Source organism: Arachis hypogaea, chromosome 16 (assembly GCF_003086295.3).
Source record: "Arachis hypogaea cultivar Tifrunner chromosome 16, arahy.Tifrunner.gnm2.J5K5, whole genome shotgun sequence".
NCBI classification, from domain to species: domain Eukaryota; kingdom Viridiplantae; phylum Streptophyta; class Magnoliopsida; order Fabales; family Fabaceae; genus Arachis; species Arachis hypogaea.
This window is the reverse complement of record NC_092051.1, coordinates 89,211,317-89,225,371: the sequence shown is the minus strand read 5'-3', so window position 1 is coordinate 89,225,371 and position 14,055 is coordinate 89,211,317. Positions and strand designations below refer to the sequence as shown.

At 36.8% G+C, this 14,055-nt stretch overlaps 1 non-coding gene across 1 annotated transcript; it reads right to left on the bottom strand.

The window, feature by feature from the left end:
- Positions 1-7,450: 7,450 nt before the first annotated feature.
- LOC112761063 (small nucleolar RNA R71) lies at positions 7,451-7,559 on the bottom strand. Its single transcript, XR_003181472.1, has one exon. It is a non-coding gene; the product is annotated as a small nucleolar RNA R71 (small nucleolar RNA).
- Positions 7,560-14,055: the final 6,496 nt, after the last annotated feature.

Sequence of the window (14,055 nt, the reverse complement as noted above, 5' to 3'; positions counted from 1 at the left end):
ATTCTAGAGAGAGAGGCTCTCTCCTCTCTCTAGATTTAGGATAGAAATTAGGGTAGAGTTAGGTTAATCACTCTCAAATTTCTCTTTCAATTCTTGTTTTGATTTCAATTCTCTTTATATTTTAGTGTTCTATTGTCTTAATCTTCTTATTTTCTCTAGTCATTTTCTTATTTTTCTCTCTTTAATGTTGATGAACACTTGTTGGATCTTGTTTACATTTAATGAAATTTAATGTTGATGTTCTTTTAATTGATGATTTGGATTGTTGATTTTCTTTTCTTGCAATTGGTAGTTGTTAGATTTTACTATTTCTTGTCATTTATTATGCTTTCCTTTTATGCCTTCCAAGTGTTTGATAAAATGCTTGGTTGGATGTTAGAGTAGATTTTGAGCATTTTTGGCTTGGAAAGAGTAATTGGGCAATCTTGAGTCATGAAAACCCAACTTATGTTGGTGATCTAGAGTTGTTAGCTAATATTGTTTCCATTGACGCTAATCTTTTGCTAATTTAATTAGTAAGTTGATTAGGACTTTTGGATTGAGATTAGCTAGTCTTGTTAGACTTTCTCTCATGGAAGATAATATGATATCTTCTTCCAATGTTGGAGATGACGTAATAAGATAAATTCTTGTTATTATTGTGGTATGATTGATTAATCTTGTTTGACTTTCTCCCTATTTGTTGGAGTTGACTAAATAAGATGACTTAATCATTGCATGACTAGGGTAGAAAGCCTATGATCTCAACAGTTGCCATGAATGTCTCTCTTTATTAATTGCTTTCTTTAATTGCTCATTTTACTTTATTGTCATTTAATTTCTTGCCCTCTTATCAATCAAAACCCCCCTTGATCTTCATAGGCAATAAATAGACACTTCATTGCAATTCCTTGTGAGACAACCCAGAGTCTAAATACTCTGGTTAATTCTTATTTGGGGTTTGTACATGTGACAAAACCATATTTTAATTTGACGCGAGAGTTGTTTGTTGGTTTGGAGCTATGCTTACAACGAAATTCTTATTTCTACAAGAGAAAATCTAGACCGACAATAATTTTTGCCTATCAAATTAATGGCGCCGTTGTCAGGGAGTTGCAATGGTGTTATGTTATTGGCTATTGTGAATATTGTGAATATGTTTGCCTTTTGCTTATTTGTTAGTTTTTGTTAGCTTTCGGACTTTGTTGCTTATTTTTGTTAGCTTTTGCTTTTATTTGCTACTATGAATTCTCATCACTTTGGCTATGAGTTTGGCTCAAATTATGTTATAGGAAATGGGAGCTACAATGAGGATGTGCATCAAGGATGGAACAATCAAAGATGGGAGGAGCCTCAAGGGATTGATCACCCTTCTTGGCAACAACCCCCTCCGGATTCTTATGGGTATAACTCTCATCCTAATGCATATCAATCTAATGGATGTGGTGACCCTTATTATGATTGTCAACAACCACCACCATATACCTATGAACCACCCTCAACATGACTTTGAACCACCTTACTCACAAGCCCCATACCACCAAACACCCCCATATCACCCTAATCCTTATCCACCATATCAACCACCTTATGAACCATATGAACCATACATAGAACCACCACAATCCTAACACAACTACTCTCAAGAACCACCTCCATATACACCAACTCCATACCCTTACCAAGATGAACCAACTTCTAAACATGATACCTTCCTCCCAAACAATAAACCTTCTCTTCCACCATCACCTCCCGATGAAGCCCCCACGCATGAATTGATAGATCTTGAATCTCATATCTTAAGGCGACAAGAGGAGGATGAAAAGAAGTTTAAAGATCTAGGAGCCAAGATGGCTATGCTAGTAGAAGCTGTTAGCAATATGGCCTCCTCCTGACTAAGCCTAAGCAACCAAGGCACTTCCATTGACGAATGTGGAGAAGCAACCAAGAAGCATAGTGAGGGAGTGAGTTTAGAGCTTCAAGGTGAAGAAGAGGAGTTGAAGAAAGAATTGCCACAAGGGGAAGAAGTTAAAATAATTGAGCCGGAAGAAGTGGTTGAAGCCTTTGAAGAGGTTGACCAAGAGATGGATTCAATCATTGAAGAATTCTTATGTATAACGAATCCTCTCCAATTGAGTTTGACATAGAGGGTAACGAAGAAGATACCTTACCTCCCATGCCGTTGGTAAGCAATGAAGAAGAAATTGAATTTGAAGGAAGCTACTAAGAGGAAGAGGTTGAAATTGAAGAAGCTTGTGAAGAGGTAGAAATAATCAAAGAAGAGCACAAGGGAGTGGAACTTGCAAGACCATTGGAGACATCCCTTCCTAAGTCACCATCCAATACAACATTCAAGTGGGTAAAATTTCTATCCCTAAGCTTCACTTTCCCACTTGAATATGGTTTGATTGAAAATGATGGTCAACTTAGAGATCTTTGTGGAGTTAAGAGTAAGAGAGAGTTGTGTAGTGGTTGGAAGCATCACTCTAAGTTCATGATGGTTGCTTGCTCAAAGTTTGATTGTAAGGTTTGGTGTGGAGCTAAATTGTATGGGTCTAGGAAGTTGTTTGGAGGCTTCTTTGAGAATTCCAAGGCTAAACCACCCAATTAGAATCATGATGATCAATTTGAAGATGGGTGTCAAAAAAAAGTGTGGGATCCCGGATCGCACAAGGAGAATCAAATTTGGGAGCTCATGGTTTGTGAAGAACTCCATCAAAACTTGAAGATATTAAAATTGAAGAATGGAGCTTATTGGAGACTCAAGCATTGGTAGATGTTCAAGGATAGCTTCAAGCACAAGCCACCTTAAGAGGAGCTCCCCATAAGTCCAACTTAAGGACAATAAACAAAAGTGCTAGGTGGGAGACACCCCATCATGGTAAACTCTTTTCATTTTTCTCTTTTGTAAATATTAGTAAAATAGGTTTGATTTCATGTTTTATTTTGTTTGTTGAGTTTATTTGGTAGTATAATATGTTAAACAAGGTTTTAAGGTGTTTGGATAGCTGTTTGGAGGTTTGGAATGCTTGGTTTGGTGCAAGAACTTGGAAAAATTTTGAAAAACAGAGCACCAACCCGCGCGTGCACGCACCTGGCGCGTACGCGCGCCTCAAGCATTTTCGACCATCCACGCGGACGCGCCATGTACGCGGACGCATGGATGAAAAAATCTCACCCCTCCATATATTGACCCGAGAGTTGTGCCTACACTACGCCAGCACCATGCCTGAGGCACAAAACCACCCGCGCGTGCACGTACCTGGCGCGTACGCGCCCTTGAAGCTAATTGCGTAATGCGCGCGTACGCACGCTGTGCGCGTGCGCGCCGATAGCGTCACCTACCCTCCTGGTACATGTCCCAGAGAGTTATGTCCAGTTTGTGCCTATCCTGTGCCTGCAACCCACGCATGCGCGCACCTGGCGCGTACGCGTCCTTTAGCCAAACTGTGCATCGGCGCGGAACCGTGCATGATGTGTCCGCGCCGGTAAAAAAAAAATTTCTTTTCTTCCATTTTCTTTTATTATATTTGCTTATTTTCATTTATTGCATTTTAATTTTGTTTTTATAGCTTGTTCTTATCTTCTTTTCTAAGTTTCTTATTTTAATAATGGTGTTGAATTCTCTTACTCAATTGTTGAGAATTTCTTAGTTAATCTTGGTGCTTCTAGACTTGTTTGATATTGATGGGTAATGAAATATTTAATTCAATGATTAACCTTTGATGATCCTTATATTCTTTATGCATTGATATGAGCTTACATGTCTTTCATGACCCACTCTTTCTAGTCGAACTTGATGCTTTTGAGTGCTCTTCATGCCTTGACTTTACTCTTGCATCAAGTATTAATTGATATGCCCTTTGCCTATATTGCTTCCTCACTCACATGCGTAGCTAACATGTAGTGAGAACCCTACTCTTAATTGGCATTAGCCCCCGCCTATGTTCTATTGCTTTTATATCTTTGTTGTAGGCTTAATTTTCTTTCTTTTTCTCTCCTTTAAGGTTGGCCACCAAGAAGGAAAGAAAAGGAAAAGCTTCTAAATGGGGCAACAAACAAGTCCTTCCACACAACTTTTTGGAGGAACTCATTAATTGTAGCAACCCGTCCACCTTGCTCTTCTTTGCATGCACCGAGGACGGTGTAAATTTCTAAGTGTGGGGAGGTCGTCCGACCGACCTCCATGGGTAACAACTTCCTTTTTCAACACTAAATTCTTAATTTTTGTCCGTGTTAGTTAGTTGTTGCATTGCATGATAGGTTGCATGCTAGTTAGAAATTGTACATATTTTACCACTTCTTTTTATGTTAGGACTACTTGGTTAGGGTGATGATTTCTTTTTCAAGAAACTGTTTTAGGGCACCCTACCAATTTGAAAAAAAAAATTTTGTGTTGAACTTGCTTGAAGAATTTATTTTGGAACATGGTTTTTGAGCTAAGAACACAAGCATGTGAGTTTTGAGTACAATTGTGTGGTTACATCTTATAACTACTTATTTTCATTCTTGTGTGCATTGTTCTCTTTCTATGATTGTGATCTTTGATTTGTTTGATTCTATATGTCCATTATTCCATGTATACATGCATTTATATGATTGAGGCCATCATTTCATTTAGCTCACTTATCCAAATAGCCTACCTTTCATCAACCATTGTTAGCCACTTTTGAGCCTATTTAATCCCTTTTGTTCTTAATATTAGCACATCACTACCCCTAAGTGAAAATCAATAAATGTCCTTAATTTGGATCTTTGATTAGCTTAGGCTAGTGAGGATGTGTATCATTTGGGTATGGGAACCTTGGGACATTGGTTGAAGTAAAAGTGTATTTTTTATTTTTGTTGAAAATCAAGGGATTGGGTACATGCTTATGCATTAAATATGTAAAACCATATGCATTGATACATTTGTATATACTTTAAAAAAAATGTGTGTGTGAAAAAAAAAACGTAATATATATATATATATATATATATAGAAAAAGAAAAAAAAGAGAAAAAGAAATAAAAAGGGGACAAAAAGGCCCCAAAGTAAAGTTCAATAAAAATCAATGCATATGAAATGTGAATTAAAGAGAATGCATGAGTATGTGAAAAAGTGGGAATCATGGGTAGCTAGGTACTATATTAGAATTTTATAGGTTGTTGTATGTGTTTAGTGAGAGCTTAGGCTAATCAAATATACAAATTTCAAGCTCACTTGACCATATGCATCCCACCTTGACCCTAGCCCCATTACAACCTATGAATAAGTCCGCATGATGAATGTATGCATGCATTGAATAATTATTGATTGTTAGATGAAAAACAAATCATGGAAAGCATGATTAGAAGAGAATTGAGTGATCGATCCTATACACTAGAGCGACTAGAGCGGATACACATCCGGTGAGGGTTCGATGCTCAATTCCTTGTTCCCGGCTTTCATGAGCTTTTCTTCTTTCAAGTCTATTTGTACTTTATTTTGATATTCAAATTGGTAGGATTCATGAATCATCATATGATCTTAGCCCAACTTGTGCATATGTGTTCTTGGGGATTGATTTGCTTTTGACCAAGTATGTAGAATCATCTTGCATTTAGTTGCATTCATATAGATAGGTGCATATAGTTTATTTGCATTGAATAAATGTTCATACCCTTTTCTTGTCCTTCTTTATTCTTAGCATGAGGACATGCTTGGTTTAAGTGTGGGGAGATTTGATAAACCCCGATTTTGTGGTTTCTCTTGTGCTTAATTTGGGTGGTTTTATCAAATTTTCTCACATTTATTCAATGAATTAGCATGATTTTGTAATTCTCCCTTGATTTGTACTTAAATGTGAAAACATGCTTTTTAGGCCCTAAAATTGGTGATTTTAATTCACTTTAATTCCATTCGATGCCTTGATGTGTTTGCTGAGTGATTTCAAGTTTATAAGGCAAGTATTGGATGGAAGGAATGAAGAAAAAGCATGCAAAGTGGGAGAACTCATGAAGAAATGAAGGAACCGTAAAGCTGTCAAGCCCGACCTCCTGGCACTCAATCGACCATAACTTGAGCTACAGAGGTCCAAATGAGGCGGTTCCAGTTGCGTTGGAAATCCAACATCCAGGGCTTCGAAATGATATAAAATGTACCATATGTTATTTCGCGTTCAGGGACGCGCACGAGCCATGTACGCGTGTGCGCCGATACTGTCCGTGGCCCACTAAAGTGAAATCGACCCCAGCAATTTCTAAAGCATTTTGGGCCCAATCCAACTCATTTCTGATGCTATTGAACCCAAGGATTGAAGAGGGAATGAACCAAGTAGTCATAGTTTAGTTTTTCATAATGTTTTAGGAGAGAATTCTAGAGAGAGAGGCTCTCTCCTCTCTCTAGATTTAGGATAGAAATTAGGGTAGAGTTAGGTTAATCACTCTCAAATTTCTCTTTCAATTCTTGTTTTGATTTCAATTCTCTTTATATTTTAATGTTCTATTGTCTTAATCTTCTTATTTTCTCTAGTCATTTTCTTATTTTGCTCTCTTTAATGTTGATGAACACTTGTTGGATCTTGTTTACATTTAATGAAATTTAATGTTGATGTTCTTTTAATTGATGATTTGGATTGTTGATTTACTTTTCTTGCAATTGGTAGTTGTTAGATTTTACTATTTCTTGTCATTTATTATGCTTTCCTTTTATGCCTTCCAAGTGTTTGATAAAATGCTTGGTTGGATGTTATAGTAGATTTTGAGCATTGTTGCCTTGGAAAGAGTAATTGGGCAATCTTGAGTCATGAAAACCTAACTTATGTTGGTTATCTAGAGTTGTTAGCTAATATTGTTTCCATTGACGCTAATCTTTTGTTAATTTAATTAGTAAGTTGATTAGGACTTTTGGATTGAGATTAGCTAGTCTTGTTAGACTTTCTCTCATGGAAGATAATATGATACCTTCTTCCAGTGTTGGAGATGACGTAATAAGATAAATTCTTGTTATTATTGTGGTATGATTGATTAATCTTGTTTGACTTTCTCCCTATTTGTTGGAGTTGACTAAATAAGATGAATTAATCATTGCATGACTAGGATAGAAAGCCTATGATCTCAACAGTTGCCATGAATGTCTCTCTTTATTAATTGCTTTCTTTAATTGCTCATTTTACTTTATTGTTATTTAATTTCTTGCCCTCTTATCAATCAAACCCCCCCTTGATCTTCATAGCCAATAATTAGACACTTCATTGCAATTCCTTGTGAGACGACCCGGAGTCTAAATACTCCAGTTAATTCTTATTTAGAGTTTGTACATGTGACAAAACCATATTTTAATTTGACATGAAATTTGTTTGTTGGTTTGGAACTATGCTTACAACGAAATTCTTATTTTTACAAGAGAAAATCTAGACCTACAACAATTTTTGCCTATCAAAAGCCTAGACTCTTGGGAAAATTTGGTCAATACTTTCTTGGCCAAGTTCTTTCCACCTCAAAGATGAGCAAAATCAGAGTGGAAGTTCAAATCTTTAGACAAAAAGAAGGTGAATCCCTCTATGAAGCTTGGAAAAGATACAAGCAACTGATCAAGAGATGTCCTTTTGACATGCTCTCAGAATGGTCTATCTTAGGCATCTTCTATGATGGTCTCTCTGAGATATTCAAAATATCATTGGACAACTCTACAGGTGGATCACTCCATTTGAAAAAAATGCCTGCAAAAGCAAGAGAACTTATTGAGATGGTTGCAAACAACCAATTCATGTACAGTTCTGAGAGAAACCCTGTGAATAATGGGTAGCTCAGAAGAAAAGAGTTCTAGAAGTAGACACTTTGAATGCCATAATGGCTCAAAACAAGATATTGACCCAACAGGTCAATATGATCTCTCAGCATTTAACTGGAATGCAAGCCGCAACTGGCAGCACTCAAGAAGCTTCCTCTGAAGGAGAAGCTTATGATCCTGCACAACCCATGATGGAGGAGGTGAATTACATGGGAGAACCTGATGGAAACACCTACAACCCTTCATGGAAGAACCATCCTAACCTTTCATGGAAGGATCAACAGAAGCCTCAGCTAGGCTTCAATAACAATCAAGGTGGAAGAACCCATAATAGGTTTAACAACAGACCACCATTCCCATCTTCTCAGGAACGTATGGAGACTCCTAGGCAGAGCCTTTTTGACTTAGTCACTATAGTCTCCAACCCCTCTAAGACAACTCATAGTTTTATAACTGAAACAAGATCCTCTGATGAGCGGATAATTTATATGCTTTTTGGCATTGTTTATACATAGTTTTTAGTATGTTTTAGTTACTTTTTATTGTATTTTTATTAGTTTTTATGCAAAAATCACATTTCTGGACATTACTATGAGTTTGTGTGTTTTTCTATAATTTCAGGTATTTTCTGGCTGAAATTGAGGGACCTGAGCAAAAATCTGATTCAGAGGCTGAGAAAGGACTGCAGATGCTGTTGGATTCTGACCCTCCTGCACTCGAAGTGGATTTTATGGAGCCACAGAAGCCCAATTGGCACGCTCTCAATTTCGTTGGAAAGTAGACATTATAGGCTTTCCAGCAATATATAATAGTTTATACTTTGTCCAAGATTTGATGGCCCAAACTGGCCTTCAACGCCAGCCAGAGACCCTTTTCTGGCGTAAAACGCCAGAACTGGCACCAGAACTGGAGTTAAATGCCCAAACAGGCATCCAAGCCAGCGTTTAACTCTAGAAAAGGCCTATGCACGTGTAAAGCTCAATGCTTAGCTGATGAGCGGATAATTTATACGCTTTTTGGCATTGTTTTTAGTATATTTTTAGTAGAATCTAGTTACTTTTAGGGATGTTTTCATTAGTTTTTATGTTAAATTCACATTTCTGGACTTTACTATGAGTTTGTGTGTTTTTCTGTGATTTCAGGTATTTTCTGGCTGAAATTGAAGGACTTGAGCAAAAATCAGATTCAGAGGTTGAAGAAGGACTGCTGATGCTGTTGGATTCTGACCTCCCTGCACTCAAAGTGGATTTTCTGGAGCTACAGAACTCAAAATGGCGCGCTTCTAATTGTGTTGGAAAGTAGACATCCAGGGCTTTCCAGCAATATATAATAGTCCATACTTTGAACGAGTTTAGATGACGTAAAAGGGCGTTGAACGCCAGCTCTACGCTGTTGTCTGGAGTTAAACGCCAGAAACAAGTCACAAACCAGAGTTGAACGCCAGAAATACGTTACAACCTAGCGTTCAACTCCAGAAAGAGCCTCTGCACATGTAACACTCAAGCTCAGCCCAAGCACACACCAAGTAGGCCCCGGAAGTGGATTTATGCATCATTACTTACTTCTGTAAACCCTAGTAGCTAGTTTATTATAAATAGGACTTTTTACTATTGTATTAGACATCTTTGGATCATCCTGGGACGTTTTGTTCTTAGATCATGGGGGCTGGCCATTCGGCCATGCCTGAACCTTTCACTTATGTATTTTCAATGGTAGAGTTTCTACACTCCATAGATTAAGGTGTGGAGCTCTGCTGTTCCTCATGAATTAATGCAAAGTACTACTGTTTTTCTATTCAATTCAACTTATTCCGCTTCTAAGATATTCATTTGCACTTCAACATGAATGTGATGAACATGACAATCATCATCATTCCCCCACGAACGCGTGCCTGACAACCACTTCCGTTCCACCTTAGATTGGATGATTATCTCTTGGATATCTAATACAGGGGACCGAGTCCGAGTTATTAGTGTCTTTGTGGTATAAGTTAGAACCTATGGATGGCCATTCCTGAGATCTAGAAAGTCTAAACCTTGTCTGTGGTATTCCGAGTAGGATCTGGGAAGGGATGGCTGTGACAATCTTCAAACTCGCGAGTGCTAGGCGTAGTGACAGACGCAAAAGGAGGGTGAATCCTATTCCAGTATGATCGAGAACCTTAGATGATTAGTCGTGCCGTGATAGAGCATTTGGACCATTTTCACAAGAGGATGGGATGTAGCCATTGACAACGGTGGTGCCCTTACAGAAAGCTTGCCATGGAAAGGAGTAAGACTGATTGGATGAAGACAGCAGGAAAGCAGAGGTTCAGAGGAACGAAAGCATCTCTATACGCTTATCTGAAATTCTCACCAATGATTTACATAAGTATTTCTATCTTTACTTTCTATTTATTATTATTTATGTTCGAAAGCTCCATAACTATTTTATATCCGCCTGACTGAGATTTACAAGGTGACTATAGCTTGCTTCATACCAACAATCTCCGTGGGATTGACCCTTACTCACGTAAGGTTTATTATTTGGACGACTCAGTGCACTTGCTGGTTAGTTGTATCGAAGTTGTGAATGAAAAACGATTTATTAAGACGTGCGTATAGAGTTTCTGGCACCGTTGCCTGAGATTACAATTTCGTGCACCAAGTTTTTGGCGCCGTTGCCGGGGATTGTTCGAGTTTGGACAACTGACGGTTCATCTTGTTGCTCAGATTAGGTGATTTTCTTTTTGTTTTGTTTTCAAAAATTTTTCAAAAAATTTTTCTCCTTTGTTTTCGAAAAATTTAAAAAAAAATGTTTTCAAAAATATATTTTTCTTCAGAATTTTTAAGAATGAATTCTAGTGTTTCATGAAGCATGTTGAAGCCTGGCTGGCTGTATAGCCATGTCTAAATTCTTTTGGACTGAGGTTTTGGCTTAAAATTGAATGAATTACTCTCATGTTACATACTAAAGCTTGGCTGGCTATTAAGCCATGCCTAACCCTCAGATTGGAGCTTTAGAATAAGAGTGCAAGATTCCTGGAATTCATATTAAAAATTTTGGAATCCTTATTTTTCTTTTTTAAATGATTTTTGAAAAAATTAAAAGAAAATACGAAAAAATCATAAAATCACAAAAATAAAAAATATTTCATGTTTCTTGTTTGAGTCTTGAGTCAAGTTGAAATTTTGGTGTCAATTGCATATTCATCTTGCATTTTTCGAAAAATTCATGCATTCATAGTGTTCTTCATGATCTTCAAGTTGTTCTTGGTAAGCCTTCTTGTTTGATCTTGATGTTTTCTTGTTTTGTGTTGTATGGTGTTTTTCATATGCATTCTTGAATTCTTAGTGCCTAAGCATTAAAGATTTCTAAGTTTGGTGTCTTGCATGTTTTCTTTGCATATAAAAATTTTCAAAAATATGTTCTTGGTGTTCATCTTGACATTCAAAGTGTTCTTGGTGTTCATCTTAACATTCATAGCATTCTTGCATGCATTCATTGTTTTGATCGAAAAAATTTTCATGCATTGCATCATTTTGTTATTTTTCTCTCTCATCATAAAAAATTCAAAAATAAAAAAAATATATCTTTTCCTTTTTCACTCATAAATTTCGAAAATTTGAGTTGACTTTTTCAAAACTTTTTAAAATCTAGTTGTTTTTATGAGTCAAATCAAAATTTTCAATTTAAAAATCCTATCTTTTTCAAAATATTTTTCAAAAATCAAATCTTTTTCATTTTTCTTAGTTACTTTCAAAAATTTTAAAAATATTTTTCAAAAATCTTTTTCTTATCTTTCCCTCATAATTTTTAAAAATAACATCATCAATTAATGTTTTGATTCAAAAATTTCAAGTTTGTTACTTGCTTGTTAAGAAAGATTCAAACTTTGAGTTCTAGAATCATATCTTGTGATTTCTTGTGAATCAAGTCATTAATTGTGATTTAAAAAAAAAATCAAATCTTTTTCAAAAACTAATCTCAATCATATCTTTTCAAAAATATCTTCTTATCTTATCCTTTTCAAAAATTTGATTTCAAAATATCTTTTCTAACTTCCTAACTTCTTATCTTTTCAAAATTTGTTTCAACTAACTAACTAACATTTTGTTTGTTTCTTATCTTTTTCAAAACTACCTATCTAACTCTCTCTCTAATTTTCGAAAATATCTCTCCTCTTTTTCAAAATTTCTTTTTAAATTAACTAATTATTTTAACTTTTGATTTTAAAATTTCGAAAATCACTAACCCTTTTTCAAAAATAATTTTCGAAAATCCTTCTCCCTCATCTCCTTCTAATTATTTATTCATCTACTAACACTTCTCTTCATCTCACATCACTGCTCCTATCCTTACCCTTGTGTTTGGATTCTTCATTCTTCTTCACCCCTATTCCTTTTCTTCTTCTACTAACAATAAAGAACCTCTTTACTGTGACATAGAGGATTCCTCTTCTTTTCTTTTTCTCTTCTCTTTCTTATGAGTAGGAACAAGGAAAAAAGCATTCTTGTTGAAGCTGATCCAGAACCTGAAAGGACTCTGAAGAGGAAACTAAGAGAAGCTAAATTACAACAATCCAGAGACAACCTTATTGAAAATTTCGAACAAGTAAAGGAGATGGAAGCCGAACCCAACAACAATAATGCAAGGAGAATGCTTGGTGACTTTACTGCACCAAATTCCAATTTACATGGAAGAAGCATCTCCATTCCTGCCATTGGAGCAAACAACTTTGAGCTAAAACCTCAATTAGTTTCTCTGATGCAGCAGAACTACAAGTTTCATGGACTTCCATCTGAAGATCCTTTTCAGTTCTTAACTGAATTCTTGCAGATATGTGATACTGTTAAGACTAATGGAGTAGATCCTGAAGTCTACAGGCTCATGCTTTTCCCTTTTGCCGTAAGAGACAGAGCTAGAGTGTGGTTGGATTCTCAACCCAGAGATAGCCTGAACTCTTGGGACAAGCTGGTCACGGCTTTTTTAGCCAAGTTCTTTCCTCCTCAGAAGCTGAGCAAGCTTAGAGTGGATGTTCAAACCTTCAGACAGAAATAAGGTGAATCCCTCTATGAAGCTTGGGAAAGATACAAGCAACTGACCAAAAAGTGTCCTTCTGACATGCTTTCAGAATGGACCATCCTGGATATATTCTATGATGGTCTATCTAAATTGGCTAAGATGTCATTGGACACTTCTGCAGGTGGATCCATTCACCTAAAGAAAATGCCTGCAGAAGCTCAAGAACTCATTAACATGGTTGCTAATAACCAGTTCATGTACACTTCTGAGAGGAATCCTGTAAGTAATGGGACGCCTATGAAGAAGGGAGTTATTGAAATTGATACTCTGAATGCCATATTAGCTCAGAACAAAATATTGACTCAGCAAGTCAATATGATTTCTCAGAGTCTGAATGGAATGCAAGCTGCATCCAACAGTACTCAAGAAGCATCTTCTTAAGAAGAAGCTTATGATCCTGAAAACCCTGCAATAGCAGAGGTAAATTATATGGGTAAACCTTATGGAAACACATATAACCCATCATGGAGAAATCATCCAAATTTCTCATGGAAGGATCAAAAGCCTCAACAAGGCTTTAATAATGGTGGAAGAAATAGGTTTAACAATAGTAAACCTTTTCCATCATCCACTCAGCAACAGACAGAGAACTCTGAACAAAATACCTCTAATTTAGCAAACTTAGTCTCTGATCTATCTAAGGCCACTGTGAGTTTCATGAATGAAACAAGGTCATCCATTAGAAATTTGGAGGCACAAGTAGGCCAGCTGAGTAAAAGGATCACTGAAATCCCTCCTAGTACTCTCCCAAGCAATACAAAAGAAAATCCAAAAGGAGAGTGCAAGGCCATTGAATTAATCACCATGGCCGAACCTGTGAAGGAAGAAGAGGACGTGAATCTCAAGGAGGAAGACCTCCTGGGACGTCTAGTGATCAATAAGGAGCTTCCCTTTGAGGAACCAAAGGAATCTAAGACTCATCTAGAAACCATAGAGATTCCATTAAACCTCCTTATGCCATTCATGAGCTCTGATGAGTATTCCTCTTCTGAAGAGAATGAGGATGTTACTGAGGAGCAAGTCACCAAGTACCTTGGTGCAATCATGAAGCTGAATGCCAAATTATTTGGTATTGAGACTTGGGAAGATGAACCTCCCTTGTTCACCAATGAACTAAGTGATCTGGATTAACTGGCATTGCCTCAGAAGAAACAGGATCCTGGAAAGTTCTTAATACCTTGTGCCATAGGCACCATGACCTTTGAGAAGGCTCTATGTGACCTTGGGTCAGGGATAAACCTCATGCCACTCTCTGTAAT